The sequence below is a fragment of the Schistocerca americana genome, chromosome 1 (assembly GCF_021461395.2).
Source record: "Schistocerca americana isolate TAMUIC-IGC-003095 chromosome 1, iqSchAmer2.1, whole genome shotgun sequence".
Classification (NCBI taxonomy): Eukaryota; Metazoa; Arthropoda; class Insecta; order Orthoptera; family Acrididae; genus Schistocerca; species Schistocerca americana.
The window spans coordinates 357,941,177-357,956,383 of record NC_060119.1 but is presented as its reverse complement, the minus strand read 5'-3'; the positions used below and the strand labels follow the sequence as shown (position 1 = coordinate 357,956,383).

Here is a 15,207-nt window from a genome sequence, read left to right as displayed (position 1 = left end):
TAGTCAAAATGAGAAAGGGGAATGACGATCAAGTTCCGCAGTAAACTGCAGCTAGTAATAGTGAATATACTATTCAAAAATCACAAGACGAGGTGGTATACATGGAAAAGCCCTAGAGACATGGAAAGATAATAGCTGGAATACATCATGGTGAGATGGAGATTTCGGAATGAGTCATTGGATTGTAGCCAGGAGCAGCTACAGACTCAGACCATAATTTAGTAATGATGAATAACAGACTTAAGTTTAAGAGAATCATCCCCAGGAATCAGCATGGAAAAAAGTGGGATACTGAGGAATAATAAGATGCATCTGAAGTTCTCTGAGCCCACAGATATTGCAATAATGCATACCACAACAGACAGCTCACCTGAAATGGAATGGACATATCTAAAATGGGCCTCATGGACGTTAGATAGACAAATATAGGTACAAGGAAGGTAACTTCAAAGAAACCTCGGGGAACAGAAGAAATACTGCAACTGATCGACAAAAGATGAAAGTAAAAAAACGCTCAGGAAAAGGACAGGAACACGGTAATAAAAGTCACTTAGGAATGAAATAAATAAGAAGTGTGAGGTAGCAAAGGCAAAAAACGGCCAAAGGAAAAATGTGAGGAAATCAACGAAGGAATTGCCATCTGAAGGACTGATTCAGCATACTGAACAGTCAAAACAACATTCAATAACATTACAAGCAAAGAAGTCAACATTAACAGTGTAATAGGAATTCTACTGTTAAATGCAAGAGAGGGACAGCAGATAGGTGGAAAGAGTACACTGAGGACCACTTCAATGTGTAGAAACTGCTTGATTAAGTGATAGAAGAAGAAATGGAAGTTGATAAGGAGGGCACAGGAGATCAAGTTTAGATTCACAGTTTGGCAGAGCTAAGGAAAGCTTGCAATCAAATAAGATTGAAGGCATGGGTAACAGTCCTTCGGAATTTCTGAAATCACTGGGGCAGAATGGCAACCAAACAACTACTCAAGCTGGCATGTAGAGTCTATGATACTAGAGACATACCATCACACTTTAGGAAATATATCATATACATATTTATGAAAATAACAAGAGCAGATTGGTATGAGAATTATTGTACAATCAGCTTAACACTTCATGCATGAGTAGCAAAAAGACAAAGAAAACAAACATTCAAGATCTCTTAGGTGCTGATCAGTTTGGGACTAGGAAAGAAAGGGCACCAGAGAAACAGTTCTGACATTGTAGTTGATAATGAGAGCAACACTTAAGAAAACTTGACAGACTTTCATAGCATTTGTTGACCTTGAAAAAGCATTCAACAGGACATTATGTTCAAAATTCTTGAGAATGTTTGAGTAATGTACAAGGAAAGTTCATTAATATGCAATATGTATAAGACTGAAGAAGGGGAAAAAAATGGGACCCCAGGAATGAATTGCTCAGATTAGAAAGGGTGTAAGACAGGGCTCCAGTCTCTCTCTCCGACAGTTCATTCTGCACATTGAAGGATCAATAACAGAGATAAAAGACAGATTCACAAGTGACATTAAAATCCAGAGTGAAAGAATATCAATGATAAGACTTGCTGATATTGTTATCCTCTCTGAAGCCATACAGAGTGGTATTCACTGGTCACTAAACACAGATATTGATTGACAGTAAACTGAAGAAAAATAAAAATAATGCAGAGAAGTAGAAATGAGACCAGTGATAAACTTAATATCAAAATTGGTGACCATGAGATAGATAATGTGAAGGAATTTCACTACACTGGAAACAAAATAACCTATGACAGATGGAGCAAGAAGGACATAAAAAGTAGTCTAGCAGAGGCACAGAGGACATTTGTGGCCAAAAAGCTCTATTACTATTAAACAAGAGCCTAATTTGAGGAAAAAATTTCACAGAATGTACATCAGGAACAAAATGCTGAATGGGACTGAATCACAGATATTGGGGAAACCAGAAAAGAAGAAAATCCAAGCATTTGCAATGTGGTGTTGTAGAAGGATGATGAATATTAGATGAACTGATAAGAAAATAAATGAGGAAGTTCTCCACAGGATTGGTAAGCAAAGAAATATATGAAAAACATTGACAAGAACAAGAAAAGGATGGTAGCAAACATGTAAAGACATCATGGAACTGGAAGGAGGTGTAGAGAATACAAACTGTCGAGGTAGACAAAGATTGGAATATATCCAACAAATAACTGAGGACATTGGGTGTAAGTGCTCCCCTGAGATAAGTAGGTTGGCACAGAACAAGCAGTCAAGGCACATACAACACAAAGAGTGCTAACCATAAGCCTCAGCAGAAAAAAATACAAAAAGAGGTAAAGAGGAAAGAAAATATACAACTGATATTTATACAGAAAGAGGCTACTGGATTAACAACTCCTTTGTAAACGCTATTGAATGGTCTACTCTTCTTCATGTGAAGTAAAAACAGTTCATCCAATATAAAAAAAAAAACATAACACACAGATGTCACTAATATTTTTAACAGCTGTATATGCTACGAGTTCAAGATAGCCGAGAAATTCATCAAAGGGTGTGCCCCTCAAAGCAATAGTGTAGGATCCAAAGCCAATCTCCCTCCTCCTCCCCCCCCCCCCCCCCCCCCCCCCACACACACACACAAAAACCCATGTAGATGAGACTTGAAATCCTAGCAGTTAATTGTCCAAGCATTCCCCACATATCATCATTGTTTGAAGTGTCCCTAAAAAGTTGTGGAGCTCACACAGGAGAAACAGAAAGCTGACTAAAGCCCAAAACTGATATCAAGGAAATTTTGGGGGCAAATCTAATCTAACTGAACATCAAGAGGGTATGCTAAATGGAAATAGAGGTGAACTACTCATCAACACAGCCAACAAATTCAAATCCACTGAGATCGAAATTGAAGCTGAAGGCAAGGTTGTTTGGAGAAGATTCAGTAGAATAATGGGCAAAATTTATAATTCAATTCCTTCATCAATCACGAGACTCGCCACCAGATGAGACCAAACATTCTATAGAAAACCTAAATTCACTAGAATATAACTTTCCCAATCATAATGTCACCAGAGAAAGTTTTAATCATATGAAACTTGACTGGGATAATTACAGTTTTGTCGGTTTTGTAAGTGACAAATGTTACAGACATCTTGTGAAACAATAATAAATGTCTTCTCTGAAACTGTTTGGAAACTCGCTCATGATTGAGATACATTAGAGCTAACAGGAGAAAAATGGAACTGGCTTATTTCAGAATGTCCACATTAAAACTGGTATCAACGATCACAAAGCAATAGAAGCATTCACAAAGGAAAAATAGGAATTAAAACATTTACTCCACCCTCCAAAACTCCCTCCCACCACCACACAGAATCCAGAACCTCAACAGACCAGAAACACAGTCATGAACCTTTCCACCAGAAGCCTTAGCCCCACAGAAATATCAGTCCTTTCCAAAGGTCTCACCTTTTGCCCCGCTCACAAATTCAATCATGTAGAACTTGTTAAAGACCTTCTCTCCTCCTCCCAGTCCCTACATTTTGGAACACTTTTCCACCACCAACCCAACCAAAGACCAATGTTGAACCCTATCTGACTGAGTCAACTCCTCCATCCAACCATGATCCACCCCCACTACCCCCAAATCACCCCCTCTTAACTTTCCAGAATTTCTTAACCTCAAAACTTGCCTCATCATCATTCCCCAAATGCAAACTAACCTTACATCTGCAGAAAGAACTGCAGTCGACCACCTAAAAACTGATCCTGACCTTATAACGCTACCTGCAGACAAAGGCTCCAGCACTGTTATTTTGAAATGCAAGGATTACCTGGCAGAAGGACTCCGCCAGCTGTCATATACATCCACCTACAAACCTTGCCACTGTGATCCCATTCCAGAAATCCAGCAGGACCTCAGTCTCTCCTCAAATCTTTAGGCACATCCCAAAACCTCTCCCCGAAGTCCATGTCTGCCCTCACCTCTACCACTCCCTAGACTACTACCTTCTACATGCTTCCTAAAGCCCATAAACCCAACCACCCAGGATGCCCTATTTTGGCCAATTGCTGTGCCTCCACTAAGAGAATCTGTGCTCTCATAGATCAACATCTTCAGCCTATTTCCAGAACCTACCCTCCTATATAAACCAACCATTTCCTCCGACTCTCCACAGTTCGTGTTCCTTTAACACATGGTGCCCTGCTTGTCACTATTAATACCACCTCCCTTTACACTAACACCCAATGGATTACAAACCAACAACATTCTCCCTAGTCGCCATGACAAACTATATCCTCACCCATAATTACTTCTCCTTTGAAGGCATTACCCACAAACAAATCTGGGGTACTGCTATGGGTACCTGCATGGCACCATCCTATGCCAACCTATTCATGGGTCATCTAGAGGAATCCTTCCTGAACACCCAGAATACTAAACACCACACCTGGTTCAGGTTCACTAATGACATCTTTGTGATCTGAATCGAGGGGGAGGATACCCTATTCGCATTCCTCCAGAAGCTCAACAGCTTATCCCCCATTTGCTTCACTTGGTCTTACTCAACCCTACAAACTACATTCCTAAATGTTGACCTCCATCTCAAAGATGGCTACATCATTACCTCTGTCCATATCAAACCTACTAACCACATGCAATATTACCACTTCGACAGCTGCCACCTGTTCCATACCAAGAAGTTCCTTCCATACAGCCTAGCCATCAGTTGTCATCACATCTACAGTAACGAGTGGTCCCTCTTGAAATATACCATGGGTCTCTCTGAAGAATTCACAGACGGTAATTATCCTCCTAACATTGTACAAAAATAAATGTCCTGTGCCTTATCATTCCAGTCTCCCACCTCTTCCCAAAGTCTCGCAGTCCAGCCACAGAGGAGCATTCCCCTCTTAGCTCAGAACAATGCAGGACTAGAGCAAACTCAATTACATTCTCCACCAAGGTTTCGACTACCTCTCATTGTGCCCTGAAATCAGAAATGTCCTGCCCAATATCCTTCCCACCCCTCCCACAATGGTATTCCGCCATCCACCAAACCTACCCAATATACTCAATCCATCCCTACACAGCCCCTGCTCCCAACCCCTTACCTCATGACTCATATCCCTATAATAGACATAGTTGCAAGACCTGTCCCATACAGCCTCCCACCACCACCTACTCCAGTCCGGTCACAAACACTGCCTATCCCATCAAAGGCAGGGCTACCTGTCAAACCAGTCATGTGATCTACAAGTTAAGCTGCAACCACTGTGCTGCACTCTATGTGAGAATGACAACCGACAAGCTAGCTATCCACATGAATTGCCACAAACAAACTGTGGCGAAGAAACAACTGGACCATCCTGTTGCTGAGCACGCTGTTCAACACGACATACTTCATTTCAATGACTGCTTCACAGCCTGTGCTATACGTATCTTTCCCACCAACACCAGTTATTCTCAATTGTGCAGGTGAGAACTCCCCCTGCAATATTCGTTACTCATCTTTTGCACCCATCCAGCCACTTCCCTGTCCCCATTCCAGCACTACACAGCCCTCATTCCACCAATGCACCCAGTCTTTTTACATCTCTCCTTTTCTGCCCCCCCCCCCCCCCAAACCCACCTTTCCCCTGCTCCTGTCTAACCTCCCAACTGCAACTAGCTGCCCTACTCTCTCTCCACCTCGTCCTTGCGTGCTCCGCAACAGCACTTCACTGTGCCCCACCCCTACCCTGCTATCCCTCCCCCTCCCCGCCCCAGCCTCCTCCTTACACCCACCCAGTTGCCTCTCCTGTCATGCACACTGCTGTTGCTCACAGTGTGGCTTCAGCTGCCAAAGGCTGCAGACGTGCGCGCGTGTGTGTGTGTGTGTGTGTGTGTGTGTGTGTGTGCGTGCGTGCGTGCGTGCTCGTGCTCGTGTGCGCTCGCACTTGTGCGCGTGCACTCATGCGCGTGTAGGGCATGTCTATTTTCGACAAAGGCCTAAGGTCAAAAGCTTATATTGTGACAGTCTTTTTGTTGTGCCTATCTGTGATGCAGCATCTCTGCTCTATAGTGAGTGGGAACTTTCCTTTTCATAATAATGAAAACAAATTGAAAGATTTACATGTTTAGTAAATTACATTAAGGTATAGTAGTGTCATATTTCAATAGGAACTTGAAACATTTAGCTCTGGCAGAAACATGTAGAGGAACTGTAGTCAAGTTTAGAAGTATAACTGACCAAGCATTCAGAAAGTGTACCTAGTAAAACAGTACAGGATGAAAGGGGCCATCCATAGTCTCTGTTAAGGAAACAGTGTCTACTGCAAACAAGGCGTAAAACAAATCATAGGGTTATTGATGAAGCCATGCTAAAGGAAACGCATTTGGCCATGAAAAGGATAATCCCTGAACTCTTCAATGACTAATGTATCACAGTCACATCAAAACATCTCTCACAAAACCAAAGAAATTCTAGTCACGTGTACAGGTGGTACATGGCACTGAATTTAGTGTCCAGACACACATGGATGGCACAGGAGCTGCAACTGAATCAGAAGTAGAAGCATTCTTCTCCATTTTCAAATGGTCTTTTTCAAACGACAATCTAATAGCACTATCCCAGTTTAATTCTTGCACCAGTGCTGGGTGATTTAGATATAGAACCTCTGTCTTTTTGTAGATGATGCAGTTACCTATCATGAAATATTGTCTAGAAAAAAGGTGCAAAAATCAGGTAGATCTTGATAAGATTTCAAAGTGGAGCAAAGATTTGTAATCGGCTTTAAATGTGCAGAAATGAAAACTCTTACAGTTCACAAAACCCAAAAACACTGTATCCTAAGACTATGATATCAGTAAGTCACAGCTGGAATCAGTGAACTACAAACACCTGGGAGTAGTAATTTTAGGGATATTAAACAGAATGGTCAGACCCGGCTGCATGCAAAACAGATGTCAGACTTCAGTTCACCAGAATTATACCTGGAAAATACAAACAGTCTACAAAGGAGACTGCTTACAAAACTCTCTTATTGCTCAAGTGCATGGGACACACACCAAACAGGACTAAGAGGGGAGATTGAACATATACAAAAATGGACAACATAAATGGTCACTGTGAGCTTTGACCCAAGAATGTGTTCACAGAGACGCTGAAAAACATTAACCAGCACATAAAGATAAACACCAACTATCCAACAAAAGCCAACTTTTAAGCACTCACTCTGCCCACTCTTCATACACAAATTGAATGGGAAGGTATTCTAATTACTATCAGCAACAGCTTATATGGAATTATGTACCATGTTTTTTTTAATACCTATGATGTATAATTTCCCTTGTATACCAAAGTTATACTTTTAATCAAACAATGGAAACTCCAGGTAGGAATATCAACAATGTAGGAAAAGACACAATTGCTACTTACCGCAAAGCAAACACATCAAGTTGCAGACATGCACGATTAAAAGACACTCACATATAGCTTTCAGCCACAGCCCTTGTCAGTAAAGATGACCTCATCAGGGGCAGGCCACATGTGAAAGCAGCTATGTCACTTACCAGCTCTGCTTCAATCATTGCACAGCTTTTTATATTGGTATGACTACAAACCAGCTGTCCATCAGCATGAACGGTCACTGCCAAACTGTGATCAAGAAGCAAACTAAATCGCCCTGTGGCACAGCTTGCAACTGAACAGAACACACTTGATTTCAATGGCTGCTTCACTACTCGAGCCATCTGGAACTTGCCCTTCACCACCAGCTTTTTTGAACTGCACCGATGGGAGTTGTCCTTACAACATATTCTCTCCTCACATCATTATCCCACCCTCAACCTATGGAATCATAGTTTCCCCACACTCTCCACCCAATAGTTTCCACCCCCTCTGGTCTATCATTTCCTCCCCATTCTCAGCTCCCAATCCAGTTTATTTGCAGCCCTCTGCCAACACATCTGCCTGTCTTTCCCCACTCCTTTCCATTTTTGCTCCTTTCTTGCCCACCTCTCTGCCCTACAACCTCCTGATGCTGTGCCTGTTGGCAGTCTAGTCCACGAAACAGCATTAATCTCTTTCCCTACCCACAGACTACTATCCCTTCCCCTTCCCCACCCTTTCCAGACTGCTGCTTGCATCCCACGTGATGTTGCATTTCAGGCTGAGATGCTGGAGTTGGTGGTCATATGTGTGTGTGTGTGTGTGTGTGTGTGTGTGTGTGTGTGTGTGTGTGTGTGTCTCCCTATTTACTGACTAAGACTGTGGTCGAAAGCTATATGTGAGTGTCTTTTAATCATGCCTGTCTGCAGCTTGACGTCTCTTCTTTACAGTAGGTAGCAAACTATATTTTCTTACATTGTTTAGTTGTACTTTTAATATGCTTTTATATATGTTCCTTACTGTCAGCACAATTTGACTGTGTATATAAATACAATTCATTTATTGTAAATTATCAATGTGTGCATACAACAATCACATAAGGTATGTACATTCTTGGACCTGTAATGGCATTATGCTTCTGAGAAGAAGATACTGACAGCTGCTAAACGAATATTAAGTATGTTTCTGTAATATCCTTCTTATACTTTAAATACATGTGTGTGTTAAAAAAGTCCAGGAACACTTTAAATTATCTATTGCACAAGAACTAAACACTGTACAGATGTCATACATACTGCATTTTGAAGAGAAACTCTGAAAGTGTTTTTTTTTTTTTTTTTTTTTTTTTTTTTTACAAACATTTGATATGCAAATCATTAGTGACCTGGCAAACATCAATACAGTAATCAAATTCTTGCCCTACCCATCCCAACATGGCATCATCGACTGGGGCAGTCGCTTCCCGTATTCTCTCCTGGAGCTTTGCTACATCACGTGGTAGAGGCAGTACATACACCAGAACTTTAATGTGTCCCCACAGAAAAAAGTCACAAGGAGTGAGATCTGGTGATCGGGAAGGCCATTTCATGAAACAACTGTCCACTTCTGTGGCACAGCCTATCCATTAATGCGGCAGCTCAGTGTTCAGGTACCTATGAACTTCATGATGAAAATGTGAAAAGTGACTTCGACACTAAAAATTAGGTGATCAACAATGCCATCCTCATCCTCATTCAACTGCTGCAACTAAGAACAAAACTCAAAAGGCTTGTCATTGTCATCATCGCTGAGTTTCTGCACTAGCTCCAATTTGAATGGTTTCATAGACAGCTTCTGTCGCAGGACTTTCCACACTGTCACTGGAGTCATTTCGAGGTCATGGGATGCATGACACACCGATTTCTTTGGACTCCTTATGAATGTCTCTTGTAGGTGTTCCACATTTACTTCACTCACACTGGGACATCCGCTTCTCTTTGCTGGGTGCAAGCAACCCGTAGTACCGAATTTGTTGTGACAGTGGTAAATGGCTTTCATTGTTAGTGGCTTCTTACCATGTTGTTGTTGTTGTTGTGGTCTTCAGTCCTGAGACTGGTTTGATGCAGTTCTCCACGCTACTCTATCCTGTGCAAGCTTCTTGATCACTGAGTAACTACTGCAACCCACATCCTTCTGAATCTGCTAAGTGTATCCATCTCTTGGTCTCCCTCTATGATTTTTACCCTCCACGCTGCCCTCCAGTACTACAGTACTAAATTGATGATCCCTTGATGCCTCAGAACATGTCCTACCGACTGATCCCTTCTTCTAGTCAAGTTGTGCCACAAACTTCTCTTCTCCCCAATTCTATTCAATACCTCCTCATTAGTTATGTGATCTACCCATCTAATCTTCAGCATTCTTCTGTAGCACCACATTTTGAAAGCTTCTATTCTCTTCTTGTCCAAACTATTTATCGTCCATGTTTCACTTCCATACATGGCTACACTCCATACAAATACTTTCAGGAACGACTTCCTGACACTCAAATGAATACTCAATGTTAACAAATTTCTCGTCTTCAGAAACACTTTCCTTGCCATTGTCAGTCTACATTTTATATCCTCTCTACTTCGACAATCATCAGTTATTTTGCTTCCCAAGTAGCAAAACTCCTTTACTACTTTAAGTGTCTCATTTCCTAATCTAATTCCCTCAGCATCACCCGAGTTAGCTCGACTACATTCCATTATCCTCATTTTGCTTTTGTTTATGTTCATCCTATATCCTCCTTTCAAGACACTGTCCATTCCGTTCAACTGCTCTTCCAAGTCTTTTGCTGTCTCTGACAGAATTACAATGTCATCGGCGAACCTCAAAGTTTTTATTTCTTCTCCATGGATTTTAATATCTACTCCGAATTTTTACTGCTTGCTCAATATACAGATTGAATAACATCGGGGAGAGGCTGGAACCCTGTCCCGCTCCCTTCCCAACTACTGCTTCCCTTTCATGTCCCTCAACTCTTTTAACTGCCATCTGGTTTCTGTACAAATTGTAAATAGCCTTTCGCTCCCTGTATTTTACCTCTGCCAACTTTAGAATCTGAAAGAGAGAATTCCAGTCAACATTGTCAAAAGCTTTCTCTAAGTCTACAAATGCTAGGAATGTAGGTTTGCCTTTCTTTAATCTTTCTTCTATGGTAAGTCGTAAGATCAGTACTGCCTCATGTGTTCCAATATTTGTACGAAATTCAAACTGATCTTACCCGAGGTTGGCTTCCACCAGTATTTCCATTCGTCTGTAAAGAATTCGTGTTAGTATTTTGCAGCTGTGACTTATTAAACTGATAGTCCGGTAATTTTCACATCTGTCAACACCTGCTTACTTTGGGATTAGAATTCTTATATTCTTCTTGAAGTCTGAGGGTATTTCGCCTGTCTCGTACATCTTGCTCACCAGGTGGTTGAGTTTTGTCAGGACTGGCTCTCCCAAGGCTGTCAGTAGTTCTAATGGAATGTTGTCTACTCCTGGAGCCTTGTTTCGACTCAGATCTTTCAGTGCTCTGTCAAACTCTTCACGCAGTTTTGTATCTCCCATTTCAACTTCATCTACATCCTCTTCCATTTCCATAATATTGTCCTCAAGTACATCGCCCTTGTATAGACCCTCTATATACTCCTTCCACCTTTCTGCTTTCCCTTCTTTGCTTAGAACTGGGTTTCCACCTGAGCTATTGATGTTCATACAAGTGGTTCTCTTTTCTCCAAAGGTCTCTTTAATTTTCCTGTAGGCAGTATCTATCTTACCCCTAGTGAGATAATCCTCTACATCTTTACATTTGTCCTCTAGCTATTCCTGCTTAGCCATTCTGCACTTTATGTCAGTCTCATTTTTGAGACGTTTGTATTCCTTTTTACCTGATTCATTTACTGAATTTTTATATTTTCTTCTTTCATCAATCAAATTCAATATTTTTTCTGTTACCCAAGGATTTCTACTAGCCCTCATCTTTTTACCTACTTGATCCTCTGCTGCCTTTGCTACTTCATCCCTCAAAGCTACCCATTCTTCTTCTACTGTAGTTCTTTCCCCCCATTCCTGTCAATTGTTCCCTTATACTTTCCCTGAAACTCTGTACAACCTCTGGTTTAGTCAGTTTATCCAGGTCCCATCTCCTTAAATTCCCACCTTTTTGCAGTTTCTTCAGTTTTAATCTGCAGTTCATAACCAATAGATTGTGGTCAGAGTCCACATCTGCTCCTGGAACTGTCTTACAATTTAAAATCTGGTTCCTAAATCTCTGTCTTACCATTATATAATCTATTTGATACCTTCTAGTATCTCCAGGCTTCTTACAGGTATACAACCTTCTTTCATGATTCTTGAACCAAGTGTTAGCGGCTTCCTCTTTCATTTCTTAGCTCCAATCCATATTCACCTACTACGTTTCAGTCTCTCCCTTTTCCTACTATTGAATTAAAGTCACCCATGACTATTAAATTTTCATCTCCTTTCACTACCTGAATAATTTCTTTTATCTCATCATACATTTCATCAATTTCATCATGATCTGCAGAGCTAGTTGGCATATAAACTTGTACTACTGTATCAGGCATGGGCTTCGTGTGTATCTTGGCCACAATAACGCGTTCACTATGCTGTTTGTAGTAGCTTACCTGCACTCCTATTTTTTTATTCGTTATTAAACCTACTCCTGCATTACCCCTATTTGATTTTGTATTTATGACCCTGTATTCACCTGACCAAAAGTCTTGTTCCTCCTGCCACTGAACTTCACTAATTCCCACTATATCTAACTTTAACCTCTCCATTTCCCTTTTTAAATTTTCTAACCTACCTGCTCGATTAAGGGATCTGACATTCCACACTCCGATCTGTAGAATGCCTGTTTTCTTTCTTCTTCTTATCATTCTTGGTTCTAAACATCCGTTGAACAGCTGTAGCACACTTGTTTTTGTCGAACTCCAACACAAAGAAAGCTCACTCCACACCTGAACACACTATATTTGCGACTAGCGTCGATTCTCGGCAAATTAGCAAACTACACTGCGGCAGTATACATGAAAAAAGAAACTTTCAGGGTTTCTCTTCAATATGACACATACGATATCTGCAAAATGTTTGGTTCATGTGCAATAAATTATTGAAAGTGTTCCCGGACTTCATGTACATCCCGTGTAACATCCCACATTTTGTTGACTTCTGAAGATGGCAGATTACTCTGTTGAAACCGACAAAATGAAATAAATTTGTAATTGTTAAACTGGTGACAATTTTACTCTAAAATTCTAAAACACAGTATAATGAGAAGTACTCTCTCCGACATACTTCACAGTGGTCTGTAGGGTACAGAAGTAGATGTATTCATTATGGGCGATGCTTGACAACATATTCGTGACATACACGAAACAACTTCAATTTCTGTGTCCTTCTGAGGTAGAACATTAGTGACAAGATGATTATAAAGCAACACTTGTCAATATTTGCTGCTTTGTGTGCGTGGTTTAGTTCTCAATGAACAGCCTACAAAATTGAAACATGGGCACTCCCTACTACCGGAAATATCCATAACAGACGAATTTCCTATGTTAAAAATATGGTTTGCATTGCTATTGTTCTGACTTTTTATAACATTCAAATAGTCTGTTTGATCAATATTGTCACAAAATATATGTTACTTTTCAGAAATGATTAAGTTTCAGTAATTGGTCATGTGATCAAAAATGCTAAGTTACTGCCTGAAGCTCTGGTGATGTCACAGACTAGGAGTAAGACAAAAAGCTATATGTGTTTTACAGGTGTTCGCCAAAGTCACTATGTTTCTTTGTGTTTCTTCTGTAGACAATTTAGCTATTTAATTATGGAAAATCCATTTACACCTTTTAAGTAACAATGGACAAGAATTTTGCGAATATTAATAGAGGAAACCTTCTGGAAGTTGATGTGTTTACTTCCACTAGAGCAGCAATATGCGCAAGGGTGGGCATTATCTCCCCACACCATCATTACACTCACTCAAAATGAATCCATATCTTACATCTAGATTATCGACAGTCAGATTCATGTGAAATACACTTTCAGAAACTAAGATGAGCTTGGCCTGTAAAACATGCCATCATTTACTGTCACTGCAGTCATAAACTATTACCCGAAGCACAATAAAATTCTTGGTACATCTTATATTGACTTCCTCATATACAACATACTGAGCAGAGGTAGTGCAGTGTGAGTTGATTCCATGGCACAATGAGTAATCTGTCTGACTATGGAACAGAAGGTTGCAGGTTCGAATCTACACAACATCGTAACTTTTTATAAGTTCAAATCCTGGCAAGATCATAAAATTTTAAAAATGTTACATGAAACATGATAATAGCATTAGCAAGAACTCATTGTGGCAATTGGTTCAATAGTGGAATTTATTATAGTCTCACATTAATTTTGGTCAGAGATATAGATAACTTTGGACCAATGCATTTAATTTGAGTACATACAATTCACATTTTTTGGAAAGCACTGCTAGTGGTGAACGTATCACCACAGGCCATAGTACAATGAGGTGCAGAGTGATGAGATTTTGTATATGGAAAGATATAAAACACGTGGGACATTTGTGAGTGGAAACTAACGTCAGTATCTGAAGCAGACTTACGTCATCTTTACGTAAGATAATGAAACTTTTAACAGTAAGGATCCTAGTTGGACAGTACGGAGATAAAAAAAAAGTATTGTTTCCAATAAAGTAAACTTGTGTGGTCACATTAACCAGAAATCTTCTTGAAGGTGACCCTTGTGAACTGCAACTGCAAATGTAAATGTAACCACATACAAACGGCATGGAAAACTCAACAATACTACGTTTCCAATCGGTGTTGTGAAATATTGTAAATGTGGTTTGGTTTTCCTACAAGAAGACTGTCGACTCGTCTAAAAATTCGTTAAAATTTTCCTTGAGGGTAGATTTGAGCCAGTGAGAAATAGATAACCACTTATAAACTATTACAGTCCACCACTCTACCAATTGAGGTACCGAAGCTTGCATGTAATACTGGGTATAATGACAGTCAGTTCTCAAAATTTCACTAAGAGTTTAATTGCGTTGAATAACATTGTGTCTTTCCATGCAATAGTGGGAAAGCATATCTCGGATGTAAATTAATGTTACCTTAAGTTAGGGAATTTGTGCCTCATTAACGAGGCATTTGGCCAGTGCAACCACTTTTTACACATCTCATTCTTTGGAATACTCAAAAACTATATATTTAAGGGGTTCTTAGAGATTTATTAGTACAATGTGGACTATGCACCATTTGTTACCCATTTTACAAAAAAAGATATCATTGTGAATGAGCTTTACAATAGTAGGGGCAGTGAACTAGCTAGTGGCATCACAGGCATCCCATTACTCAAATGGAGCATTTAGCAGGCTTTCAAATTATTTGAAATTCATTAGAACTTTTCAAAAATAAAAAAAGAAACTTGTGAGCACAAAATGACATAGCTGCCCATTTAGGACAATTTCCAGGGAATAGTCAATAACCTTTTGTATACATGATTCCCTGTAAAGTCAACCCAACATTTCTTTAGTCTGGGGGGTAGTGTCACGTTTCACAGTCTCCGGACTAGAACAAAGGTACAATGCCTCTCTCTCTCTCTCTCTCTCTCTCTCTCTCTCTCTCTCTCTCTCTCTCTCTCTCTCTCTCCCCCCCCCCCCCCCCCACCCCCTCACCCCTCTCCCTCACACACACACACACGCGCGCACACACACACACACACACACACACACACACACACACACACACACACACACACACACGATAAAAAATAAAGTATAAAGGAAGCAAACAA

At 40.3% G+C, this 15,207-nt stretch overlaps 1 protein-coding gene across 1 annotated transcript in view; it reads right to left on the bottom strand.

Moving 5' to 3' along the window:
- Nucleotides 1–15,207, bottom strand: part of LOC124622658 (guanine nucleotide exchange factor DBS-like) — a 199,165-nt gene that overhangs the window by 109,591 nt on the left and 74,367 nt on the right. The gene's annotated exons all lie outside the window — the stretch shown is intronic.